Source organism: Stenella coeruleoalba, assembly GCF_951394435.1.
Source record: "Stenella coeruleoalba genome assembly, chromosome: 9".
NCBI lineage: Eukaryota > Metazoa > Chordata > Mammalia > Artiodactyla > Delphinidae > Stenella > Stenella coeruleoalba.
The window spans coordinates 27,551,776-27,567,915 of NC_137155.1; the positions used below are offsets into that span (position 1 = coordinate 27,551,776).

Sequence of the window (16,140 nt, forward strand, 5' to 3'; positions counted from 1 at the left end):
GAAGAAAGGATTAACAAGTATTTAAGAAACACAAACCATGATTTACATTGTAACTACTTCAGAGACATTATACCTATCATATCTTTCCCCAAAATATATAATTTATGGATTAAAAACTGAACTAAATGTCATTTTATTAAGTTGCAAACAGTAGTATTAAACATAATGTATAGCTCATTTCTCTGAGGAACTGTGATAAAACTAAATTTTCAAGCCTAACAGAATAATGTCAAACTACTTATTGTTTCGTTAAAAAATGACAAGGTAAGACATTAGATAAACATAAGGGAATAAGCGTATCTTTCCCATGGAGGAATGAAAGAAGTCGATCTGGTTAAGAGATAGATGCATGTACAATCAGAGTGGCAGAGATTGTTATCAGCACCAAGTAGAAAATGGTGGAACTGGGAAGATGTTGCGTTAGATCAAGAAAAAGACAGAAATGGGGAGAAAAACAGATGAATTAGATCATGAGTCAGGCAGGATAAGTAAAATAAAAGCAGTAAAGAGCAACAGGGACAAACTTACAGCAAGAGCTAGAGAGCCAGAAAATGAGGGGGGAGGAGAGAAATTGGAATTGTCACTCTGGAAAAAGGATTAGCCAGAAGGGAGCTATAGGAGAACGGGGGCGATGAAGCCATGCTTGACTCTGCCTGTAGAGACAGGCATCACCTCTCTAATGAGCACCTCAGGGAACAAGAAGGCATCACAGCAGCCTGGAGGCAATGGGACCCTCCTAGACAGGACTCATGGGACCGGACCTGGTGCTCAGATCCAGGCACCTCATTATCCAAAAGGTGCAGAGAAGCTGGAAGGAGTTCAGGGACACGATGGAACAGTGATTAAGATGCAGAGAAGAATGACTGATGATAAAAGATTAAAGCACTAAATGAGCACATCTTGGCAGGGCGACAAGTGGATGGGCAAAGTAGCTATCTACAAACAGGCAAAGGACATAAATAATCTAGAGGAGAAACATTATTATTTAACCTGGTACTAAGGGGAGAGGTTTATAGAGAATAATTGCAATAAGGCAGAAAAGAAGGCAACCCTAGAATTAGGAAGGGAAGTATAAAGATACAAGTGAAAAATCTGTTCACCTGGTATGGAGCGAGGCACGTCCCAGGAAACAGCTGATATCAGTCTGTATGCATAAGATACAAGCAACTTGACCACTCAGATGGTTACCACGATTCTAGAGGACAAAGCAATCAACAGAATAAAAAAAATTGGAATCATCTTAACAGTTCAAGCTCAATTTTCAAAAGAACTGAAAAATTTAGCTTTATCCTCCATATTTTGTTCATACAAAGGTCTTCATTAATTAATGGCTTGAAATGGTATAGTAATTCAGCAGTTTTCAGAAGGGAATAAAATGGGATAATAGATCCTTTTAGTATGGCTTCCAGTGATTCTATGTGTTCACTTGCAATACGGTATTTTTAAAGATTAAAATGTAAATGAATCACTTATATAATTAGACATGTGGGGAGACATAAAACCTTGAAATCACCATTCCTGTGGGAGTGACATGACTCCTCACAGAAGGAAGCAAAGGATTCCCAGGTGGAACTTCATCCATAATAACACATGCTGCTGCATGTCTTTGTAGGCCATCTGTGTTTTCCCTACGAATCATACTGGAATAGCCACCCTATCATAGGAAGAAACTGTGAACGACCCACATAGTATCATTTTTGGATTACGATATTTGGGTCAGCAAAACATGTCACCATCACCCTCACACACTCAAATATTTATAGGGCTATGCTGAAGTTTTCTTCCATTAAATAAAACCCAAAGTGCAGATTTCAAAATTTTAAGAAAACTCCCGATACTCGATAGAAAACTAAATAAATGAAATTCTTATACAGTTCTGGTCATATTCTCCACTCGTTTTCATTTAAATTTTTATGTGCTTGACAAACTTTCATCTCTGTGCTTTGAGAGTCGATCTAATAATAATCTGTACCTGTTGTGTAGCTATTTCCAAACTGTAAAACACGTGTGCTTTTTGTCTCATTTGAACCTCACCTTTGGAATTAGGTATTATTAATCCTCCATTTTACAAATAACAAAGCTGAGAATAAGAGGAGATACTGTAGAAGCTAAAATAAAGTTGACATTAAGAACCAACAGCAAGGACTGGCATCTTCTGACTGCATGCCCGGTGATCTTTCCACTGCCCTGGATTTCTTACATGATTTGCGTCCTCAATCACAGCACCAATAAGCACTCATAGTTCACATACAGTGATTACTGGGTAAAGCCACATCCTCATTATGAGTTTCTTGGGAATCATTAAAGCACAATTCTTATAAGAGAAATGAAAGAAGCAGATGGAGTAGATCAGGTAAAAAAATAATAACAAAACTTAGTTTGCTGAAGTTTCCAGAATGTATAGCCATTTGTTTTCACAGACTGACATACTGTAGTTAATTAAAATACAACTCTTGCCACAATAAAAAAGACAGTGGAAGTTTCTGGTAGATTGAAGCATTCAGGACAAGGGATTTTGAAGGGAACTGGGGTGGAGAGAAAACAATATGGCAGAGGTATACTAGCGGAGTGAAGGGAGAACAATGTAGAAAAAGAGTGGAAACTCTGTCAAGTTTCCAGGAAGTGAAAAGCGAGCATATGCACAAAAAGAAACTTGGCAACTTCATTCCAAATGCACCAAAAAGCAATCTGCAGAACAGAAGGTCCCAGTAGCTTAAAGGAAATACACTTAGCAGAGGCAAACATCATCTTGGAACTGACTGAGAGGAAAGTAACATTTAAAATGCTCAGACTCCTTGGAAGACAGAAGGAAAGGAACTGAGTCAGCAAATGAATGTCACAAGGCAAAGGTTCAGAGGCCAAGGACATCCCCAGCAGTGAGCTAGTGACCTGCAAGGACAAAGATGCGGTAAGAAAGGCAGAACAGGAGAGGGAAAGCAGTATATTGTAAAATGTTAATCTACATTTTGAAGGGAAGGGGGAAATTCCTAAAACAAATGAGTAGGAATATAAAACATAGAGAGAGTAAAGGAAAGGGAAAAAAAGGCAGTCTTTGAAAGTGCCTCTTCAAGAAAATGAGGTAATATTTGTGTAGAACTGGAGAGCCTGAGCCTTGGAATCAAACCTCCTGGGTCCACATCCCATTCTTCACACTTAGTAGGCGGGAACTTGGGCAAGTGATGTAATCTCTCTGTGCCTCAGTTTCCTCATCTGTGTAAGGTAGAAAATAATATCACTCACCACACAACAGAATCATAATTTAGTAAGAAAATTCTTGCAAAGCAAAGAACATAGTGCTTGTGAGAAAGTGAAGAGTAAAATAAAGCTAAATTTCTAAAAATTCATGACAGTATATTTGTCACACTTGAAAAATAAGAACTGGAATCTGAAAAAAACAAAGGCTATATAAAGAGAGTACACATGATAGGAAAATAAATAAGGAAAGAAAGAGTCCAGTGTCCAACAGAAAGGATGTAAGGAGAGTGAGAACGATTAATAAAGTAATGAAAAAAATGAGAGATGTTACTTAAATTTTATCTGATCCAAAGCAATGTTCTATGAAAAATGTAAATTCATGGAAAATGGGCAAAGAACCCTATTATTTTTGAAAGACCCAATTCAGAAACCCAGCTTCAGTCATTCAGAGAGGGGCCCTTTTTCTAATTCCCAGAATTGCCTTCAACTAGCCAAGTGTTTCAATCCTGATTCAAGTAAATAATCAAGCATTTCATGTCTGAATGCCCTTTCAAAAACAGTTGGAAAAAAAAAGTAAGTCCTGCCTATCTTCCAAATATAAATTGAAATGAGTAAAGTCACAGATGCCTGTTCTAACAAAGAAGGCTTGAACTTGCACTGTAAGTTATAAACCTTTTTTAAATGGAACCATCAATCATAATGATAATAAACAACCTTTTTTGAATGCTTACTATGCGCTAAACTCAATGATTTTCATTTCAAGCTGCTGCAGGTAGATATTTTTAATCCAAATTAGCTTGTGATGAAACTGATGCTCAGAGAAGTTAAACTAGTGTTTCACGTCATAGAGTCAGTATCAGAGCATGGATTTGAATGAAGGTCTCTCTGAGTAGAAGTTTGCTCTTTTAACAATGTTTCTATTGCAAAGCCTTTCTTGAATAATAATTTGAACTGAGCAACTACATTGTATAATGCCACACATCCTAGATTTAAACTAGTTATTTAAACTAGTATTCTTTTTTTTTTTTAATTTATTTAATTTATTTATTTTTGGCTGTGTTGGGTCTTCATTGCTGCACACGGGCTTTCTCTAGTTGCAGCGAACGGTGGCTACTCTTCATTGCGGTGCTCATGCTTCTCACTGCTGTGGCTTCTCTTGTTGTGGAGCACGGGCTCTAGGTGCGCGGGCTTCAGCAGTTGTGGCACACACATGGCCTCAGTAGTTGTGGTGAGCGGGCTCTAGAGCGCAGTTGTGGTGCATGGGCTTAGTTGCACCGCGGCATGTGGGATCTTCCCAGATCAGGGCTCAAACCCATGTCCCCTGAATTGGCAGGCGGATTCTTAACCACTGCACCACCAGGGAAGCCCTCAACTAGTGTTCTTAAATCATTTTTAATTTTGGTAAACAAAAACCCATGTAACATGAAATTTATCATCTTAACCATTTTTAAGTGTGCAACTTAGTATTGTTGTGTATATTCACATTGTTGTGCAACAGATCTCCAGAACTTTTTCATCTTACAAAACTGAAACTCTACACTCATTGAATAATCCCCCATTTCTCCCTCCCCTCAGTCCTTGAAACCACCATTCTAATTTCTTATTTCTATAAGTTTGGCTACTTAAACACCTCATAGAATTGGAATCATACACCATGTGTTTTTTGTGACTGGATTATTTCACTTAACATAATGTCTTCAAAGTTTATCCATGTTGTGGCATGTGACAGGATTTCCTTCTTTTTTAAGGGTGGATCACTTTCCACTGTATATACACACCATATTTTGTTTGTCCATTTATCCACTGATGTACATTTCAGTTGTTTCCACCTCGTGGCTATTATGAATAATGCCACAATAAATTTGGGTGTGCAAATATTTCTTTGATACCCTGCTTTCAGGTCTTTGGGATATATACCCAGAAGTGGCATTGCTGGATCATGTGGTAATTATATTTTCAATTTTTTAATGGAAACTCTGGACTGTTTTCCTAAGCGGGTAGATCATTTTACATTCCCACTAACAGTGCACAAGGATTCCAATTTCTCCATATCCTCACCAACCCTTGTTATTTTCTGTTGTTTGGACAGTAGCCATCTTAATAGATGTGAAGTGATAACTCATGGTGGTTTTGATTTGCATTTCTCTAATGATTAGTGATATTGAGCATCTTTTCATATGCTTATTGGCTATTTCTAAATGTTCTTTGAATAAATATCGATTTAATCCTTTGCTCATTTTTCAATCAGTTTTTTGTTGTTGTTGATGTTATTGAGTTGTAGGAGTCCTTTATATATTCTGGATATTAACCCTTTTCAGATATATGATTTGCAATTATTTCTTCTATGTCATAGGTTGCCTTTTCACTCTGTTATTTGTTTTGATGCACAGAAGTTTTAAAATTTTGATATAGTCCTCCAAGCTAGTATATGTTTACCCAAACCTCTACCTCTCTATCCATCTATCTGTCGATCTGTCTATCTACCTACTTACCTATCCAAACTCTTTTGAAAGTAGGCAACCAAATTTCATGAAAACCAAGAAGATAGAAAGACTTTTTAGACCACTTAGCTTTTTAAAAATAATCTTGAGGGGAAAAAAAAAGAAATCCCTTTAGTCATTCTCGGTTCTCATAGTCTAAACATCTCCTCAAGCTGTATTTGATTTTCATGTTTAAAGAGGCATGGATTTTTTTTCATACAACACAGCCTCTAAATACAAGCCAATTACTTCATCTGTGCTGAAGTAAAAAGTCAGTGACTTGATTCAATGTAGAAGGAAAACTTTCAGTGTTATGTATTTTTGAGAGACTGAATGTCAGCTCCTAGCCTGGCACACAAATGCTGTATAAAACATTTTATGTATTACTTTAGTGACTTTTCAGGATAATATTGAAAAGATGAAATTTTAACTTTAAATATTGAACTTAGAACCTGTATAAGATTCAACTCCACTGTACTCTGTTTGTAGTTGGTCAACAAAATGTGGTCCTTGGGGCTTCCCTGGTGGCGCAGTGGTTGAGAGTCCGCCTGCCGATGCAGGGGACATGGGTTCGTGCCCCAGTCCGGGAAGATCCCACATGCCGCAGAGCGGCTGGGCCCGTGAGCCATGGCTGCTGAGCCTGCGTGTCCGGAGCCTGTGCTCCGCAACGGGAGAGGCCACAACAGTGAGAGGCTCGCGTACCGCAAAAAAAAAAAAAAAAAAATGTGGTCCTTTACTAAAGGGGATAACAGTGGTGTACTTAAAAAAAACATGTATACAAACAGCTATAATTTAGACAGAATGTAAGTGCTATAAAAGAGGTATAAAATATGAACTAAATTGTTAAAAATTATTTCTTGACTGAGATGGGAGGGGAATGGAGTGGAAATTTCATAGTCCGGATAGCATTTAAGCTGGAATTTGAGAGTGGGTAATATTTCAATAGACATAAGATATGGTATGAGAAAAGAGGTGATGTTATAATTTCGTGTGGGTAAAATAAGTGTGATCTAAGCTGCAAATTTAGATTAAACCCAGGTCATACCAATTTAAAGCACTTAAACTGGATTCTGCCATCACTCTGGACAGGGAATGGATGACAACAGTGGCAGCAGAGTACAGCTGATGATGTCGCGCCTTACCCACAATGGTTTCATTACTTGTGATTTTTCAGTAACTTGATGCATATGTACAACAATTTTTTAAAATTCACATTTAAGTCCAGTTCTGGTCATTCCCTTTAAACAAAAGAGCATCAACTATTCCTGATCTCTCTCATATAAAACAGGAATAAGTGTGTTATAAGGAGGCCCATTTTATGGAGAGAAGATATGGTAGAGACAATAGATATATAAATCAAGGGAAAATGCAAACTGCTTCACAAATTTTAAAAGGTATATGGTCTCCCTAACAGAAAATTATATAAATATATACGCAAGCATATCACATGCTTCAGTAGTTTTTTAATCAACACGGAAGGTACCAACAAGATGATTAGCAATATAAGGAGGTTTAATAACCATGAGTATCTAATTTGGTTAGAATGAGGTTGCTTTCACTTTTATTTAGTACAAAGTTTCTTACACATACACACACATGTATATACATACTCATGATACTTAATGCCATTTTTAGTTTTGCTTAGATTATGTGTTTTTCTATAAAACCTTTATCTTGCCAAATACAGTGTTCCTAACCAAGATAAAGGTTTCAGAATGCAACATTCTAAGTTAGTTAGAGCTTATGATTAAATGAGAACCGTAATATGAATTAGGAGACTATTAAAATAATACAGGCAAAAGACCATGAAGGTTTGAATCATGGTGTAGGCAGTGAGAATAAAAAGAAGGGAGGGCCTCCCTGGTGGCGCAGTGGTTGAGAGTCCGCCTGCCGATGCAGGGGACACGGGTTTGTGCCCCCCTGTCCGGGAGGATCCCCCGAGCCGCGGAGCGGCTGGGCCCGTGAGCCATGGCCGCTGGGCCTGCGCGTCCGGAGCCTGTGCTCCGCAACGGGAGAGGCCACAACAGTGAGAGGCCCGCGTACCGTAAAGAAAAAAAAAAAAAAAAAAAAGAAGGGAAATTTTAAGAAAACTTGCTGAACTAACTGGAAATAAAGAGCAAAGGAAAGTGAAAATAACAGCAGCTAACATTTATGCAGGGATAACTAAAGAACAGACACTATTCTAAGTTGAGAACTCATTGATTTATTTAATCCCCACATTAACCTGTTAAATATTCTTATTACTCCATTTTACAGTTCTGGAAACTAAAACAGAAAAGATAAAAATGTCCAAAGCTACAATTCAATAAGTGACACAGTCAGGAAGGGAGCCCAGGTAGACTAAGCCCAAAACACATGCTCTACATTGCATTAGGGATGATTGTTAATTAAATTCAGATTACTAGTTGAATCATTACAAAAGAAATAAAGAGGTTAAGAAAATAAAATCCTGTTTTATTTTACACATTTTATGTTTGAAGGCCAGGAAGATATAAAGAAACATGAGTTGGAGGTTTTGTACAGGAGGGTGTAACATGTAACAGACTGTGGCCAAAACAAGTGATCATACCATAGTCTGAATGATGGTGTATAAGTGTTGCGAAGGTGAGTATAAATTATCAAATTTGTCAAAAGTTGTCTGAAGATTGTTCTGAGATCAACACAAATTATTTGGTCCAGAGTAATATCCACCAGTAAGGATGGGCTAGTGAACCAGCAGGTAATTCATTAGACCCAGACTAATAGAAACCCATGTGAAGATCGAAGAGCTCAGACAAGTATATGCATCATTATGTAGGAAACTACGTCAACTACATCAGCATATGAGAGTTACAGTAGGCTGAAAAGGTTTGTTTGAAATGCCTGATCTGGAGATCTAGGCTGGATACATAGATAAGTGAAACCAAGAGATTCTGGAAAGATGGAGGACAGCCAAGGCTGGGATGTTCTGATGGAGACAAATCATTTCAGCAGGAGTGAAGAAAAAGAAATGAAAAAGCTAGAAGGATAGGAGTTTGAGTTACTATAACTTTTCACCTTTAGATGTTACTAAGATTTTCCATGAAACTGCTTCTATTGTTGGAGATGCATTTGTTTGAATTTTAGTAGAAATATGATTACTTTCCCCTAAAATTCCCTGAATTTTTTTTTTTGATACCACAGAAATATCCTCAGGAAGAGTTATAAGCACTCAAGCTCTCCCTATATAGAGATATGATCAAAAGACCGATACATTTAAGAAGGGAGACTGTATTTTCACGTCAACTCATCAGTTGAAAAAAATACATACAAAATTTGGGGAATTATTATTCCAGGAAGGATGGAATTTCCCTCTACAGGAAAATATCCACAACTGAAAGATGTAATGCAATAAATAAATACATGATTAAGAGAAAAATAAGACTGCACATCTGCTTCCTGGTAGAACTTTGGGAAATGTTTCTTTTGGTTTCTATTATTAAAGGTGACCACATCCAGAAAGCATGATATTGTGTAAAAATGTTATCTCTTTTTCTTCGTTCACACCCAAATGATGATTGGAAAGTGGCAACATTTTACATAAGGCTACCTCCTACAGACAAAGAACTATAAACAGCAAACCAGTAACCGCAGAGGATACTATTAACGTGAATACTTTTGATAAGAACATTTATTTTGGATTAAAGTCTACACTACAGTTGAATGGCTTGACAGAATTTTGTACCAGAGTTTCATATTTTAAAAATGTGGAAAAGACCCATCTCTGCCAGTATAATCTACCTATTACTTAGCATTTTGGTGGGGGGGGGTATGTGCAGTTGGACACCAGTCCTTAACAAACAAGGGCGTGGTTGTTATGCAGATCTAAATCTGTGGCCTTCTCCAGCAAAAAGAGTTTAAGATTCGGTTATCCTTCTCTTCCTGGTACGGAGTGGAAGACACCCTTACAAATGGATATTTCCTTTATAAATGTAAATTTCTCTTACAAAAGGGTAACTTCTATTAGATTTTCAGAGCTTCTCTTACACCTGTTGTCTCTTAAAAAGAACCAGGGCAAGATAAGCCTTATGCCAAAGAGGCAGTTTCAGAGGGTGACGTATTTGTTCCCCTTCAGATATATGTATATATATGTATATATAAGAGTGTGTATACATGAATATATAGATTAAAAATTCTATTGTGCTAATATAAGGTATACATTGATAAATGTACCCTTTTCTTTTTTAAATAATGAAAGTAGATAGAGATCAGGTCAAGTGCAGCTCTATAGCATTGGTGATCAGAACAGAGCTTTTGATTATCAGATAAGAAAATTAATATATTCTTTCAGAAATGGTCATGATTATGTGACTAGCAGTCATCACCCTGCCTGGATCTAAGTGTCGACAATTCTCGCAGAACACATTAAATTTATTTTCTAAATCATGTGTCGACATCTGTAAAGTGCAGGATGTCTGCCCCTCTAGGAGTGAAGAGACGTCAGCTATAAACTCAGCTTTGTGATGACTCAGTTGTGTGCCTCTGAACACACTACAACCAGTGTCTTATAGATGTGGATCATGAATTACTCAAGCCTGGGGCCATTCCTCTCCAAACATTCAGCACCAATTTTGAATACAGAAGTTGTTCTTTCATGTTTAAGGAAGGAAGTAAGGGAGAGAGGGAGGGAAGGAAGAACTCACATTACTTCATCCTCAGTCCTCTCTGTAAAATTAAGCAGCTGGACTAGACATTCTCTCAAGTTGGTTTTTTTTTATTCTGAAATACCATAAGTCTATGAGACAAAAAATTATTTTACTATTTATCATTTTTTTAATTACAGGCATTTCAAAATAGGTATCCTGAGACTGACAATTTATCAGGCTTACCCTCTATTCCCCAGGCTGGAATTAAAACAAACAAACAACAAAAGCCCTCAGGTACTATTTCTCTTAAATACGTTTTAACAAAATACACCCATGTTGCAGAAATTCCAAAATTCCATATTGGATATGCACAAATTCAATATACTTATTAGAATGTAAAACTGAACTTTAGGAGTACTATTTCCTAAACTAACAGGTTGTCTGCTACTTTCACATAGTAATTTTTGTTCTTAACAGTCTTTCAAATGCAGGTAATCTAAAGCCAAAATAAACTGATAGTAAGGAGGCAAAATAGAGTACTTAAACCATTTCCATAGCTTATTGACTAAATGGTACACAAGGTTCAACTACTACCTAACATATCTTTTTTAATTAAATAACTACTATCTACGAGACTTATTTTAGATGTCTTTGATTAAGAGAAGAATAATGATTCTATGATTTTCAGATTCTTTCTAAAATTAAAAAGAATAGCTGAAGTATCTATTTCATTATTTATTTAAACAAAATAATAGTTTGCTGATGCTACATCTGACTCAGGATCTTATTTTTGACTCTCACAGGTCTACTTTGATTTTTTCTTTTTTTTTTTCACTTGTAATTACAAACCAACAAAGACTGATTGCTATGCTAGGTGTCAAGGAGAATGAACCAGATGTGGACATACATCTCCACCCTAGGAGTGGATGGTTTGCTAGAGGTATAAAATGTATTTTAAATTAAAATAGTTTATTATAAAATGTGAGTATGTGTGACAGGGAAAATAAGTTACCGAACTGATTTATGTTTCATGAATTGTTATTCTGATGAAGAACGTGAGATTTGTATTAGCTTTTGAAAAATAGACAGGATACCAAAAGATTAAAAAAAAAAAGACAAAAGAATGAACAGCATGAGAAATACCGGATGCTAAATGTTAAATATACATGACAACAAAATAAGGACTCACTATTTTATTTCACAAACTAAATATTTAGTTAAGATAGTCATTGGCTTATATTTCCAGTTCCGTGATATCTGCCTGAAAGTTGCTGTCTACACAAACTCTCCATCCTCTGTATCTAAAGATTATTTTCGCAACCTGAAATATTTAAAACTTCCTTTAGCAGGAAAAAATTCATGAGATATGTTATATCCTGCTGAGATCAAGTGTGACCTCAGACCTTATACGTGGGAAGATATTGTGAATTCTGGAAACAATATACATTGGTTTCAAAAAGCATAACATCAATGAGAAAGTTTTCATGCTAACACATCTATGCTCTGAGAGGAATATAAAACAGTTCTGAGTCAGGCTGAGAGCAAAGTTCCCATCATAATAATAATGCTTTGACTATACAGGGCAAAATCGTGAAATACATAAATAACAAACAGTAAAAGTCTGATACGATAGCCTTGTATTTCTCTAGTACCCTTATTTTCTATTCTCATCACCGGCGTGTTAGTCCAGACCTTATTTTATCTATAAAGAGTCTCTTAGCTGGTCTCCTTGAAAACTATTCCTCGGTTCATCTTCCTAAAATATTAATTCTTGGGTTATTTCATGGTTCAAAAACTTTTAGTGGCTCCCAGTTGCCTGCAGAATAAAATCCAAAGTCTGTATCCTGGCATTTCAAGGCTTTTGTAAACAGTAAAACACGCTTAATGAATATTGGTGAGAAGAAATAAAACTATTAGTGTTGATTTATTAAATAACAAGGGTGTCAGGCACTGGGAGAGATTATTTACATTTTCTCATTTAATACTCACATGTGTTTTGAATACAGCGCTGTCATTTACCCCACTCCAATATATGAGTATACCAAAGCTGGTAGAGTTAAATAACAACGAATTTTCCCAAATAATAAATTGTGACTCTAAAGTGTGCTCCCTTTCCACCACGAGATAGTGTAAACATTTGTGTGTACAAAATCACAGCCATAATAGAAGAAAGTACATGATGAGATCATAATAAGAATTTAAACTGCTTGTTAAGTGGATGATCAATTGCCTTAGACTGGGGTTTACTGGAAAAAGCACTGGCAGAGGGATCAAGACCATGAGAGAGGTCAGGATTAATAATTTATTTGTCTTTCTCATTTAAATAATAACGAAAATGAGGACAGTGAATGGACCAGGGAGGAAAGTCTGTAGAGAGAAAAGAACAGAACTGTCGGCAAACTGCAATTAGTGGGAGGAAGAGAAAGGGGGACCAGTGACGGAGCTAGAGAAGGAGCGAGCCATCAGATACAACCCAGGAATTATAGGGGCCCCCAAAGAAGAACATGCACGAGAACCTCAGGACTGTTCCACCTTCCCTGTCTTCAGTCCTGAGCTACAGACCTGGAACAGGAGGTGCTACCTTGGCCCGGGTGACACTTCTTTAATGACCTTGGATCTACCCAGAAAACTACTGTTAGCCTGGCTGGTCCCCATAAATGACACTTAAAAGTAATCATTTGAAAAAAAGACTCCCCTGCCCCAGCAAAATACGTATTTAGAAAAGTAATATAAATAATCTCCCTTACTTAAAATCTCATCAAGAGACAAGCCAGGAGATTTATAAATACTCACGAAAGAAATAAAAAACGGACAGGAGTAAGAGTGAATTGACAAAAGCAAAACAAACAAACTAAATTGACTCTGGGTTCTAGTTTTTAAAATTGTTTCCTTCTCTTAATTTGCTCTAATAAAATCATCCTTAAGAACTCATGGAATAGAAAATGCCACATACTAAAGATATATCTATCTATCTATATAGACAGATAGGTAGAGATGAAACATTTTACATCCACTTACGTCACTCTATTTGCAACCACAGGAAAATATTTAATATTCCTGGGATGAGTACTGTGAGAGGCTTTATAATTATTTAGAAAATATTTAGAAATTATTTCAAGTAAACTTATTTATCTTATCTCTGAAACATTTCACTTTCTGTGAAATAGACATAGGGTCTTACATATTGTTATAAATATGATATATATAACATACATAATTAATTTAAGATATATAAAACAATTTATAAATTATTATTCATATAAAGTATATTGATGAACATTCATAAGCAAAAGTGGCAATTACGGGAACAGACTAATCTGAAACAATACCAAGCATGGCATTAGAAAAGTATTTTCCCATAAAATAACTAGAACATTATTCAGTTTCACTTCCACTTGCTCAGAAGCTGAAGTGACCTTTAAGTTCAATTTCTGGAAAATATCAGTGATTAACATACTTTCTGCTGTCGCTAGTTATATTGCAGAGAACTGCCGAGAAGGTGAGGCAGCATGGGACAAAGGTGTTCTTCGTGTATTAGATTGCTTATATCGAGATGCAGGAGCTACCCATTTATCTCTGGGCTCTTCTGAAACTTCCTCCTTGAGAGATGCCTCACTTATGGAACTGGATTCCATAAGTGCTGTACTGCAGGTTCCTGCAAGTTCCCCTGAAGCCCAACATTTAGGGAGCAAAAATCCAGGGACCTCTTTGTAGCTGGTTGAGGGCACCAAGTTCAGCACTGGTATAGAGTCTAGAAAAAGTCTAGTCCCTGGGAATGAGACTGCACTACAAGAGACTGTCACTGGGCCAATTTCCACATCCTCTAGTGGATGGAGAGCAAATCAGGTCACTGTGTTTCCCTTCACTCCTTATAAACGGGACCAACATAGAATATTCTGAAACCGCACAATAGTGAGAGCATTTAATAAGAGGTTTCAAGAGCAATAACTGGTTAGTAGAGGTACAGGGACAAGGTGGTGATCAAACAGTGGAAGTAATCTGTGGGCAAGGGGATTAGAATGACAGTAGGCCCATACTGGAGGGCTAGAGAAGTATCTGTGAATTGGGTGAAAAAAGTCAGGGGCAGGGGGATGTGCAAGTTGTTGAACATATCTGTATTGTTTATTTGGGGACAGAGCACTTCATTAAGGAAATATGCAGTGTTATAAATCCAGTGGTAGATAGCTAAGAAACGGTGGGATGCTACAAAATAAACCTGGAAATTTAGATGGGGCCTCAAAGGATTTTATTACTTGCTGTTTAGCCTCTATGAGTAGCTGCTGCTTCTGAGACAGCTGGTATTGAAGGGTTCCTTTGCCCTGGATTCTCCCTCACATCCCTATAGCATGGTCTGTTGCACTGTGCCCCCAACTGATGTCTCTTGAAAAGGTGGTAATAGCCAATCCTAAAATGTCATTCTCTTCAGGAATATACCTGAAGGTCACCAAAGGACTTTTTTCTTTTTTAACATCTTTATTGCTTTACAATGGTGTGTTAGTTTCTGCTTTATAACAAAGTGAATCAGTTATACATATGTTCCCATATCTTTTCCCTCTTGCGTCTCCCTCCCTCCCACCCTCCCCATCCCACCCCTCCAGGCGGTCACAAATCACAGAGCTGATCTCCCTGTGCTATGCGGCTGCTTCCCACTAGCTATCTACCTTGCGTTTGGTAGTGTATATATATCCATGCCTCTCTCTCGCTTTGTCACAGCTTACCCTTCCCCCTCCCCATATCTTGAGGTGGATAGACCTAGAGTCTTTCATACAGAGTGAAGTAAGTCAGAAAGAGAGAGACAAATACCGTATGCTAACACATATATATGGAATTTAAGAAAAAAAAATGTCATGAAGAGCCTAGGGGTAAGACAGGAATAAAGGACTTTTTTTGAATGAGGTGAATGTAACTCAGCAGATAAAGAAGAAGGCAGAACAGTGGGTAGGTGGTGTGAGAATCTGACCTATGTGTAATTTGCATCATCTGTGTAAGGATAACAGAAAGATAACACACAGACACTGTAATGCGTCACACAGATTTTGATTGTTAACCTATATTAACCTATTTATTTCTCACAATAACCCTATGAGGTTAGTGCCTTCATGAACCCCCAGTTAAAAGACAGGAGACAGATATAGAAACGTCAAGTAACTTGTCTAAACCACACAGCTCAGCGGTGACAGAGCTAGGATCTGAATCCAAGCTGTCTGCTTTCATAGGGCATAGTCTTTTTTTTTTCATTAATTTTGATTGGAGTATACTTGATTTACAATGTTGTTAGTTTCAGGTGTACAGCAGAGTGAATCAGTTACACATATACATATATCCACTCTTTTTTATATTCTTTTCCTATATAGGTCATTACAGAGTATTGAGTAGAGTTCCTGTGCTATACAGTAGGTCCTTATTAGTCATGTATTTTATATATAGTAGGGTGTGTATGTCATAGTCCTAACCATTGCACCACATTTCCCCCCGCACTTGAAAGCCTCAGTTTAAAGTTACAGTAATCAAAGATTCTTTCAGTTACCAGAGTGACCTCCTTTATAAGTATACAGTGTTGAGCAATGAACACTAGCCCACAGGTGTTGTAGTGGTGTGGTGACATACCTGGGATCCCAGAGAGAAGTCAGGGATGGCGACAATACTCTAAGCATAATCTCCACATAGATAAAAGTAGAGGTTAGGGAAGAAGGTGACATAATGAAAAAGGCTGCAGAGAGAAAAGGCCAAGACTATGAATAGGACCCTTTGTTTTTCGTTTTAAAGAGATTTGATTTGACCCAGGATGCTAATGAGCTCCTTTACAATCATCTACTTCATGATTGCAGCCAAGGTTTCTCAACTGTATTTTGTCAGTGACT

The 16,140-nt window shown here is 37.1% G+C and overlaps 1 protein-coding gene across 1 annotated transcript in view; it reads right to left on the reverse strand.

Annotated features, from left to right (window-relative positions):
• The window catches only part of SEMA3D (semaphorin 3D), a 207,120-nt gene that overhangs the window by 178,135 nt on the left and 12,845 nt on the right, over positions 1-16,140 (reverse strand). Inside the window, exon 2 of the mRNA XM_079931570.1 lies at positions 1,101-1,195. The gene's annotated coding sequence lies outside the window, so the exon portion shown is untranslated. The remainder of the gene's footprint in view (positions 1-1,100; positions 1,196-16,140) is intronic.